At 43.1% G+C, this 10,213-nt stretch overlaps 1 long non-coding RNA gene across 1 annotated transcript; it reads left to right on the forward strand.

The window, feature by feature from the left end:
- The first annotated feature begins 450 nt into the window (after positions 1-450).
- Positions 451-3,979, forward strand: LOC138129296 (uncharacterized). The gene is made up of 3 exons (XR_011159175.1): positions 451-881; positions 945-3,690; positions 3,744-3,979. It is a non-coding gene; the product is annotated as an uncharacterized lncRNA (long non-coding RNA).
- The last annotated feature ends 6,234 nt before the right edge of the window (positions 3,980-10,213 follow it).

The following is a 10,213-nucleotide window of genomic DNA, read 5'->3' on the forward strand; positions in this document are numbered from 1 at the left end:
AAGTTAATAACTACGGATTGCCGCTCCCTAGTGGCTAGTAGATTCAGCCGAGTTGGTAAGAAACTGTAAATTCAGTAAATACAGCGTATATAGGGGAATTACTTAAAACGACCTAAATGTAATTTAGTATTTCCCCGAGATTTAATTAGCCCCGAGGTTATAAAAGGTTCGAGTAGCCTCCGGCATTGCATCACTCTCATTAGCACTAGTGTTGAATGCAGTGTTATCCAGTTTAAAGTGTTTTGAGCTGTTGTGTCATTCGAACAATTATTATTATAGGTGAACAATAATGGACATGTAAGAATATACTTTTTGTCTTAATTACCCGAGATACATAACTAAATATAGGTATAAAATTTTCAGTTTAGGTACCTACCTAACTTGATATATGTCAAAGATAATCTCAAAATTTACAATTAATTTATGTTTTTTCCAAAATTTTGCCTAAAATGAACACGAAAAACGTGTGGACCTCGGCCAAAAAGTGTCTTTTGTCCTCGCCTGTTTTTGAGTCACGGCTTCGCCCCGACTAGAAAACCCAGATTCGGACTAAAAAGATGCACTTTTTTGGCCTTAATACACAAATTATGATCTTACTTAAAAATAAGTTTGCTATTAAATAACGGATTTCTAGATTTGTTATACGGTCGAAAATTGTGAAGCAAACGGACCCAGAAGAACCTCAACCTAGCCTTCAGGTATAAGTTCCTCAAAAAGAAAGCAAAAGGAAAATGATGAAGAAAATGTTGAATCTCCAATAGCTTCAAGTTCTGAATCTGAAGGCGACGAACAAACCCAGGAGCAAAAAAAAAGCTGAGGAACTCGTCACTACAAAGAAAAAACGAAAACTTTACGATCGATATCGAAAAAATTGGAAATCGGTATGTTCTGCTTATTCATGAAAACTATGGTACTTATATGGTTGATTTTTATTTTATTTGCAGGAATTCAAATGGTTAATAAAAAAGTCGGGGAAGGCCTACTGCAGTACCTGTGCAAAATCTCTTGCAGGTGGTAAGAAACATTTGAAGCGTCATGAAGATTCTGATATTCACAAAAGGACTGCATCTAAAATTCGCGGGGCTTTAAAAATTGATACTGCTTTAGAAAATGTACCTGCACATAGAACTGCCGAAAATATTAAAGTCGCGGAATTACAACTAATTATGTTTGCTACAGAACATAACTTACCTTTCGTAATATTTGAACATTTTCCTCAGTTTATTCGGGCATTACCAAAACCGGAAATTTTTAAAAATGTTAAATGTTCCCGAACTAAAGCCACGGGTTTAGTGAATAATAAAGTTGGTCCTTTTGCTCAATCATCTACTGCTGCTATATTGAAAGAAACTTTTTTTTCAATAATAATTGACGAAACCACGGACATATCTACTAGCAAATGTCTGGTAATTGTCGTTAGATATTATTGTAGAAAACAGGAAAAGGTTGTCGATGTATTTTTTGGATTAATTGAGTTGGAGACGGCCACGGCAGAAGTAATGTTTAAAGCCATTTTAAATCTTTTTCAAAAATATAATATTTCGGTTTCAAATATAATTGGATTTGCTTCCGATAATGCTTCGGTTATGATGGGTAATTTAAATGGTGTTAAAGCAAGATTTCAGAACATAATTCCTAATATATTTGTAATTGGATGCTTGTCCCATTCATTGCATTTATGTGCGTCTAAAGCATGCGCTTCCTTACCGAACCAAATAGAAGAAATGGCCAGAGGCATTTTTAACTATTTTGCACATAGTGCAAAAAGACAACACGACTTCAAAGAATTTCAAAATTTTGTTAACGCAGAACCACACAAAATGTTACGGCCATGCCAAACTAGATGGCTTTCTTTGCAAGCTGTAGTAAACAGAATTTTGGAACAGTGGGTTCCTTTAACATTATACTTTCAGAGTGAATCTCTTATAGAAAATATTTTTGGCGCAAATACAATTTTGGATAATTTAAATAATATTGTATATAAACTGTATTTTAATTTTTTACAGCATATTTTAAACATAGTTTCCAAAATGAATCTAGAGTTTCAAAGCGAAAGTCCTAGAATCCACATTTTGATACCCACCATGACCATGTATTATAAAATGATAGCTAAATTCTTTTTGAAAGTTGAAGCCGTCAATAACGTGCCAATAAATGCTTCAAACCCGTCAAATCCACGTAATTTTAGGCAATTAGAGGACATATATTTAGGGGCAGGATTTGCAAATACGCTCTCTGAAAATGTAGATAATATAACGCAACACGCTTTGCATGAAATTACAATTAACTGCCTAAATTTTTATATACAATTGTGTACAGAAATTCAAAATAGGATTGATTTTGGAAATGAAACATTAAATGAAATTGCACAGGTATTAGACATGAATAAAATTTTTAACGATGACAAACCTGCTATATCGCAATTGGCTTCAAAATTTCCTAACATCGTCAGTTCTGATTTACTTGAAGACTTAAATTTACAGTGGAGACTTCTTTGTGATATCAGGGGCCTGTTTCATAAAACTTACAAGTTGATAAGTGACTAGTGACAAGTGAATATAAAAATAACGACAAGTACTAATAATTTGTGTTTCATAAAATATTATTTACCACTTGTCAAACAAATGACAATTTCCTAAAATGTTATGATGATTAACACGGCCTCCTAGATATAACGATAGACTTTTAGTCTATCCGGCCGTGCGCATTCGTAGTTCAAGGCATTATTTTTGTTTTGAAGAGTGCGCTGCGGTACGGTGCACGATTGGTTGCCTACTAGCATTAATTTTTTTAACAACATTTTTTTTTGCCATTTATGCAATTAGAAAACAAGAACAACGAAAACTACACACTGTAAAATTTAATAAAAGAGGTACTGCAACGATTAACAAGGGTTTAATGCTTGATTTGAGTTAAAAAAGTATGCAACCAATATTACACATTTTTGTGCTTTTAACTTCGATTCAAAAGAGGGAGCTTAGGTACTCCCGTTAAATGTCATTTCGAAATCACAAACATTTTGCTGACGCGCAGGGCCGGATAAGAGACTTGTCTCTTGTCATATCTAGGAGGCCGTGATGATTAATTGTTTTTTGACAAGAACTTGTAAAATTTTTGAAATGGCAAAAAACGCAGTGAAAGTTACTTTCCTAGAGGAAATCAATAAAAAAAAAAACAGATTTTATTTGGAGCGTTAACACCCCAAGTAACTAAACAGACCAAGCAAAAGGCTTGGCAAGAAATTTACACCACGGCTGCAAGTTTAGGGGTAGTGAGTAGTGAAAAAAGCTGGACCTATGTAAGAGACACGGTGTGGCCCAATTTGCGCAAAAGAGCATTGGTGAGTTTTTAATTTTATTTTTCTGTTTATTTATTTTTGTATTGCCGCATGTTATTTTTAGGAAAAAAAGGATCATGCAGGAAGAACAGGAACGGGAGGTGGAAAGGAAGTGAAGATGACGGAAGTTGATCATAGAGTAATAGAGATTTTAGGCAAAGATTCGATGAGTGTGAATGGGATAGGCGTCGACGACACTCTAGAAAGTACAGAAGAAGAAGTTTTCCAGCTGGATGCAGAAATATCAGCAGTTGAGTACCTGATGCAAAATTCGGAGGAAATTGTCGCCCTCAGATCTCTGACCCCTGCTGAAGTTCCACAAAACACAGAAAATCAAAGGGCAAACAAAAAAAGTAAGTTTAATTTAGTAAGATTCATCACTGAAACTGATGCGTTTTTTTTTCAGAAAAATCCGAACCACCAACAGATATGGAAGTACCAAATCTAAAAAAAAGAAAGTTACAATTAGAAATAGATTATTTAGAAAAACTGAATTAGAAATTTTAAAACTAGAAAAAGAATTAGGCATTAGTACTCGTAGTTAATTTATTTATTTTTATTAATTAAAGTGTTTTGTTAGTTGAAATAAAAATTTATCGAAAATGTTGTATAATTTCTTTTAAACGTTGTCTACCAGCAACATCAACATTATCGTTCGGAAGTGGTTTGTCGTTTCTGCGAAAATTTGGAAAATTTTCGTGTTGTATTTCTAAATTATCCCCATCTCGAGCATAATTACAAAGTGCAGCACAACACTTGATTATATTTGCTGCAAATTCAGGTTGTACTCGCAGATGATTTAAACACGGAAACTTTTCTTTCAAAATTCCAAATGCTTGCTCTATTACACTTCGAGTCTGCCTGTGTCTGAACTGAATTTGTGCAGGATCATTGGGATTTATGACTATTGGTGTTATAAGTCAGTTTTTCAAAGGATAAGCGCTATCACTAATAATATTGTAACGGGCTAAAGCGCCCATTTTTGGCAAAAAAATTCCAAAGTCGTGATTTTTGTGTTGAGGGTTCCTTTGCGCTACGTGCTGAAAAACAGTTTTGACTCTGCCTCAGAAACAATTGTTTAAAATACTCATTTCCGGTAATTCGATGGATACTTGATATAATCACACCATCAACCTCTTTCATTCCCGCATTTTTTTCATAAAGTTCTTCATCTTCATCGCCCTGTGGTGAAGGGCTGAAGAATATCGCCACCCTTCGTGATTTAGGGGAAGTAAGAGTCTTCCGAAAGTCAGAACCAAATTCCACAGTCACCTACGGAAACAGCTTTACTAGCAGGGTGGTATAGCCACCTTGTTCCTTTCAACTTTACCCTGGGGGCCCACGCTCGGGCACCGTGAGCCTCAATTTGAGTGCCTTCGTTCCTTCGTGCCGCGAACTAGTCCGTGGGCGAAACTAGTTCAATTTAAATGCCCATTGTCCTCCACGTGTGACTCAGCGAGCAAAGGTTTGCTGATTTCTCCACTTTCCATCAATTTCATTAAACTAAACCTCACTTCTTTGTTTATTTTGGTCTGTCAACTGTCTTCTCTCATAAAAATCCAACACCCCACTTTTCCTGCGACCGCAGCATACGGCAGTACACCATTGGCCCACTCAATTTCACGTGGAATTAACAAAAACATCGAGTTAATAAAAGGGAGAGATAAGAGATTTTTGCTTTCTTCCCGTTTTGCGTGTACACCAAGCTTGTTTACGTGGTGAACGTACCGTCGAATTACCGTCAAGTGCCGCAAAAGGGAAGAAGCTGCTATAATCTCGCTGCCGCAGTCGAGAAATCCTCGACTGGACATCTCGCAGAACAAATTCCCGAAAGGCCAGAGTAAAAGCTCAGGTGAGACCTCCAACCTTCTTATCGTCGACCTTCCGTCTTTTTTTCTTCAGCTGGGTAACTTTCTATTGTCTTCCCCAGGCCTTTTTTTCTTATCTCGTCATTCTCGCAAATTATCTTCGACCTACCGCAAAATAACGTCTTCGTGTCCCGGACTCTCCAGAGGCAAGTCCGTGTCCCACAGGAGCTACCGCCGGATTCTTGAGGCGAGCAACTCACAACGCTCCGCGCAGGCGCATCCACCCCCGCCAAAAGCCACCCTTACCGGAGTCCCGGAGTCCAGCTTCCGGCAGCGACCACCACCGCAGCAACTACGGTCAGAGCTTTTCATTCTTTGCGGACAATTACCATCAGGAACGGACGCTTTGTTCCGTTAATCTGCTACCTAGTTGACGCGCAAGTGCGCTGCATTTTTATAAAACAACTTGCGAAAAAAATTGTGAAGGGCTAGCTACTACGCGCGATTGTTCGCTCGGACCAGTCAAATATTTTGCAAGTAAATCAACGCCCTGTACGACACGTGGCCACGCGCAATTTCTCAAGTCAAAAACCGAATTAAATTTAATTTTTACTTTTTAATGGTAGCGGCTTGCTAAATTAACTCAATTTTATTTTTTACAACTCCAATTACTTTTTTCATGTTCATTTTTCCATTTTTTATCAATACACTTTTTTTTTAATGCGTTTGTATCATTGAGTTGCCGGAATTTTCCTCTGAGGCTTTCGGATTTGGACCCAGAGTCAAAATTTTAAATCTTTTTTTCAACCAAATCCGTGGCGCCCTATTTTTGTCGAGAAGGAACCCCCCAATACAAGAATTGCTCTACGACTGATGCCGAGGCAGTGGACCATCCCTTCAGGTAGGTTACAATATATCCGTTTTCAATAGGTCTCCATCCTGTTTCCATTCTTCTATACAAGCTAGAATTTCGTAAAACCCTTGCATCATGTACACTTCCCGGCCAATTTGAATTTATAAAGTAAAACTTCGAATCTGGTCCACATACAGCCATGACGTTAATAGAGTGGTCTCCGTACCGATCAACAAAAGCTTCCTCACCTACATTAGGCCCATCTATGGGTATTAGGACCCCATCTACCGCACCAGTTACCAATGGCAAACCTCCAATTCGGTTAAATCCTCTTACTACTTCCATCATATTGTTTGGCCAACGTATGAGTTGTGATCCAAGTACGCGATTAATCGACATCGTAACGCGTTTAATGCACCTATGCACAGTGGCTTTTGATACCCCATGCATGTCGCCAACACTATGGTATTGGCAACCAGTACCAAACCAATGCAGAGCTATTTGAATTTGTTGCTGTACACTCAAAGCATAATTTCTTTGCGTTTCGTGTTGTAACCTATGTCCAATCGCATTAGATAGTACTTCCATTTTCACAGAACTTAGTTCATTAAATTCAAAAAAAGATTGAAAACGAAAATTTATTCTTTTTCGAAATACCCTGGGACGTCTTACAATTTCGACTTGTTCATCGTCATCACTCTCACTGTAAAATACATTTTTTAAGTACGTATTTATATAAATGCACGGTGCTCCCTTGACTTGTCAGTTTTTACTAATAAAACTAACTAATTTTATGAGACTTGTCATTTTATGAAACAAAACGCTAGTAATTTAAGGGAAATTTGCTTGTCAGTTCTGTACTTGTCGCTTGTCACTAATCACTAGTCACTTATAGTTTTATGAAACTATAACTTGTCACATTTGTAATTTTTGAGTAGTAAAGTACTTGTCGGACAAGTTCTATTATTTTTATGAAACAGGCCCCAGGACTGATGAAGTATTTACTAGCATAGAAGCATTTATCACTGTTTTTCGGAAACAAAAAGATCCCAGGGGGGTATTATTATTCACCAATCTTATTAAGTTTTTTGAGGCCGTCATATCGTTTCCGCACGGTAGTGCTGCGACCGAACGAATTTTTTCACAGTTGGCAATGATAAAGACACGATACAGAAATTCATTAAATATTGAAACTGTGGAAAATGTATTGTTTTGCAAACAATTATTAAAAAAAGATACTTGTTATACCTGGCAGCCAACTAAAGATCTAATTAATTTTAAGAAATAAGTAGTGTAAGTCCTTATTAATACATCATAGATATGTATATCTATAGGTAGTTATTTATGTTTATAGTTATTTTACTGTATTATAATAAAAAATGTTCTACAATATACGTTCAACAAAAAAATTGCATTTATTTGAATTTCCCGCCCTCAGTACATTTTCTAGGGATTCAGTACATTTTTAGTGAGAATTTCAGTACACGACGAAAATCGGCCGCGGCAGCACTGTCCAGAGCTCATTCCGATTCCAGCCGCGCTCCCAATGCAAGCTCCGACTCCGCTTCCGACCTCGCTTGCATCCCGCTTCTCTCCCCTTGTCCCGGCCCGTTCCTTTCCATTGTGAGGGAACCCCGGCCATCCCGCTTTTCCCCTTTGTGCCGGCCCGTTCCTTCCCATTATAAGGGAACCCCGGCCATCCCACTTTCCTCTCCACACCTCCTCCGCCCCGAAGAGGGAGAATCAGCGGCGTCCAGGTCCGACCGGAATAACCGTAAGTACGAGCCACGCTCTTCTTCAACCCCCGCCCGGAACACTCCCCCAGGTCACGGACACCGTCCCCGAAGAGCTCCGGCGCCACCAGGTACCAACACCTCCTTTTTGGTACATATTGTTTGTTTGCTACCCCCCTTCTCGCGCCCTGACAGCCTACCCCCGGACACCGTACGCTCCGCGAAGCTACCCCGGCCGTGTGGCGGCCCACCGGAAAGACAGACAAGCAGACCGCCCCCGCAGCGGTGTCGACCAGCCGGCCAACCACCCGACCAACCCCACCAGAACGAGCCACCGCACCGAAGACTTCCGCCACTGCACCAACCCCAGGACAGCAGTCTTCCACCCCACTGTGTTGGCGGTGTGGACAGGCGGGATACTTCCGCCACGAGTGCACCGGGCCCGTCAAGATTTTCTGCTCCCGTTGAGCCAGCTTTACAGGTCAGTGACAGTCCGCCACTAACTCTTTCCACAGATGAGGAGCAGCGCCTTCGGCAGTTCCTCGCAGAAAAACTTCCCCTGTTTGATACCGTCCGAGGACTGACACCACTGGCCCAACACGAGATCCGTCTTCTGCATCCGGAACCTGTGAAGCAGCGGTATCGACCACGGAACCCATTTATGCAGGGTATCATTGATGAGGAGGTGGATAAGATGCTTGCTGAGGGTGTAATCGAGCCGTCGGACAGCCCCTGCAGCTCGCCGATTGTCCTGGCCAAGAAGAAGGATGGCAAGCACCGCTTCTGCATCGACTTCCGGAAGGTGAATGAGGTGACCCGTAAAGATGCCTACCCACTGCCGTTCATCAACGTGATCCTCGACAAGTTACGACGAGCTCGGTACATCTCCACCATCGACGTCAAGAGTGGCTACTGGCAAGTCCCCCTGACTCCGGCCAGCAAACCCATCACCGCCTTTATGGTTCCGTCCCGGGGGCTGTACCAATTCCGAGTCATGCCGTTCGGATTACATTCGGCGCCAGCCACGTTCCAGCGCCTAATGGATCGGGTCATGGGGCCAGAGTTGGATCCGTACTGCTTTGCCTATCTAGATGACATCGTCGTACTCGGTGAGACCTTCGAGCAGCACCTGGAGGTACTCCAAGAAGTGTTTCGCCGCCTACGAGCCGCCAACCTCCGACTGAATCCCGACAAGTGCCAATTTGGACGGCGCAGCCTAACCTACCTGGGCCACGTCGTCACGGCAGCCGGCATCCGGACCGATCCGGATAAGGTAGCCGCCATCCAACAGTTGGCCACCCCCAAGACACTTCGCCAGCTGAGGAGCTTCCTGATGATGGCCTCATGGTACCGTCGCTTTATTCCCCTCCCGCATCGCCGCCCCGCTGAACCGACTCCTGAAGAAAGGTGACCGATGGGAATGGACCCCGGAACAGGACGCTGCCTTCAACACCCTCAAGGATAGCCTCTCTGCCGCTCCGGTCCTCGCCTGTCCGGATTTCGGTAAGCCCTTTGTCCTACAGACCGACGCAGCCGACACAGGGCTGGGACTAGCGCTGACGCAGTACGTGGACGGATCGCCTACACCAGCCGGAGCCTGACCAAACCCGAACAGGCCTACTCCACACCTACACCTACACCGCCACTTCTGGGACATGTCCGATTCCACCGAGCCCGAGCTAAGCGACCCATGGAAGCTATGTGTCCCCAAGCCAGCTCGAGCCGCCGTTCTGAGGGAATGTCACGACAACCCCACTGCTGGTCATCTGGGGATCGCGAAGACAACCGCCCGTCTGGCGCTCCGGTACTATTGGCCCGGCATGTTCCGAGAGACCGCCCAGTACGTCCGGAACTGCCCGTCCTGCCTACGGTACAAGACGCCGCAGCAGCAACTGCCGGGGAAAATGTACCCGACACCAAACCGGCAGCCATGGGAGACAGTCCGCACCGACCTGGTGAGCCCTCTCCCCCGCTCCAGCCGAGGCAACTGCTACGTCGTCGTCATGCAGGACCGGTTCACCAAGTGGGTGCAGTGCCGTGCCGTCCGAAAAGCCACCGCCCGTGCGGTCACTCAGGCGCTCTACGAGGAGGTCATCACCCGATTCGGATGTCCAGTGACGGTGATCTCGGGAATGGGACACAATACTCAGGCGGAACCTTTCGCACCCTCCTCCAGGAACTTGGGATTGTACATCGGCTGACACCGCCATATACGCCCCAGGCTAACCCCGTGGAAACGACGAACAAAACACTCAAGATCATGGTGAACTTTGGCCGCGAACTAGTGGCACCCAACGCCCGACACCCGAAAATGCCGACCGCCGAAGAGGTCAAAGAAGCTGACGACGCCGTTCACCACTCCGAGACCTTCGTCACCGGGAGTCGCGTTGTCACCCGGGAGACCGCGTTCTCAAACGGAACCACCCTCTGTCATCCGGTGCCGAAAGGTTTCGCGGCGAAGCTAGCCCCTAAATACTCCGGC

The sequence above is a fragment of the Tenebrio molitor genome, chromosome 4 (assembly GCF_963966145.1).
Source record: "Tenebrio molitor chromosome 4, icTenMoli1.1, whole genome shotgun sequence".
NCBI lineage: Eukaryota > Metazoa > Arthropoda > Insecta > Coleoptera > Tenebrionidae > Tenebrio > Tenebrio molitor.